Here is a 1,594-nt window from a genome sequence, read left to right as displayed (position 1 = left end):
AAGCCAGAAGTGGCGCTGTGGCTCAAGTGGTAGAGCGCTAGCCTTGAGCTGAAGAGCTGAGGGACAGCGCCCAGGCCCAGAGTTCAGGCCCCAGAACCGACAAAAAAAAAAAAAGGAAAGGAAAAACTCTAATAAATAAAATTCATAATCTCAACATTAAAAAAAGGAAAGATTTTGTACAGTAAAATAAGATTCTGTCCTAAAGTTAAAAAAGAAGAATGAAAGAAAACGGGGCACAGGCAAAAAGTTAAAAGTGGTTTTCAGAAGGAATGTGTCATGCTGGCTTTCTATGGGGTTACAATCAGTGAGGAACTCAGGGCCATCTTGTTAAGGTTTTGGAAGGCTCTGAAGCCTTCCAGCAGTTCACCCAGGCAGAAGAGGTCAAATAAGTCCATGTCGTAACTATGTGCCCTCCCCTCCTCTGCAAAAGAAACAGGATCTCATAGGGTGGGGTGGGAATTCTCCTAGAAGCTCTTGGCAGGATGGCCAAGGTTGCCTGCAAGTGAGGGTCATACAGGATTACCAGAAACCCCATATTGAACTGTGAGTGTTGGTCCCTTACTAAAGCAGACCATATGGATACAGGTGGACACTGGGAACAGTGAGCATCCTAAATTTATGGCAATCTTCCCAAACATATTGGGCAATGGATAGCTACACATGAGTATGGAGAGAGAACTACAAGCACAAAATAGCAATTTATCTTGCGGGTGGGTGCTAATCTTCCCCAGGATTACAGTTTGTACTTCTCCTCTGTAAGAAGAGATACTGGGATGGATGTGCTTCTGAGACACCCCTTGTATGCCACATTCAGAGAATTTCTTCTGAGGTAATGACATATGATTAAAAGAAATGGGAGCTGGTGAAGCTTTCTGCCCACATACATTGGTTAATACCAAATAGTATGGTCTTCCTGAGGGTAAGAACTATGGTCTGGCATAAAGGAATTAGAAAAGTTAGAAATCATTTGCCTTGCCCAAAGTCTGTTAATCAGCCTGTTATGGCCAGTAATGAAGCCAGATGTCTCCTGGAGAAAGACTGTGGATTATAGTGAGCTAAATATTTGTAGTGTTTCCTATCCATGTGGCTTCCCAAAATTTCTGTCCTGACTGAACAACTTATACAAGTGGTGCCATCTTATCAGGCTGTTTCAGATCTTGGTATTTTTTTTGTCAGTCATGGGGCCTGAACACTGGGCCTGGGTGCTGTCCCTCAGCTCTTCAGCTCACGGCTACCACTCTACCACTTGAGCCACAGCGCCACTTCTGGCTTTTTTCTTTTTGCTTATGTGGTGCTGAGGAATCGAACCTAGGGCTTCATCCATGCAAGGCAAGTACTCTACCATGGAGCCACCTTCCCAGCCCCATGTTTTTAAGTATTCCTTCTGTCATCAAATTTACAGTCATGTGGAAACAATGTACCTTAATCTCAACTCCCCTAAAGGTTAACCACATAGTACTGCAATTAGTATTTCTGTTCATCCACTGTAAAAATGATTTTTTTTTAAAGTTGTGGATGTAGGGCATTTTCAGGGTTACTTGTTCAGCTACTTGTTTTTATTACATAAATAATACCATGGTGACCTCTAAGTGTC

This window comes from Dipodomys ordii, unplaced genomic scaffold (genome assembly GCF_000151885.1).
Source record: "Dipodomys ordii isolate 6190 unplaced genomic scaffold, Dord_2.0 Scaffold209, whole genome shotgun sequence".
NCBI lineage: Eukaryota > Metazoa > Chordata > Mammalia > Rodentia > Heteromyidae > Dipodomys > Dipodomys ordii.
Note: the sequence above shows the minus strand (reverse complement) of the source record.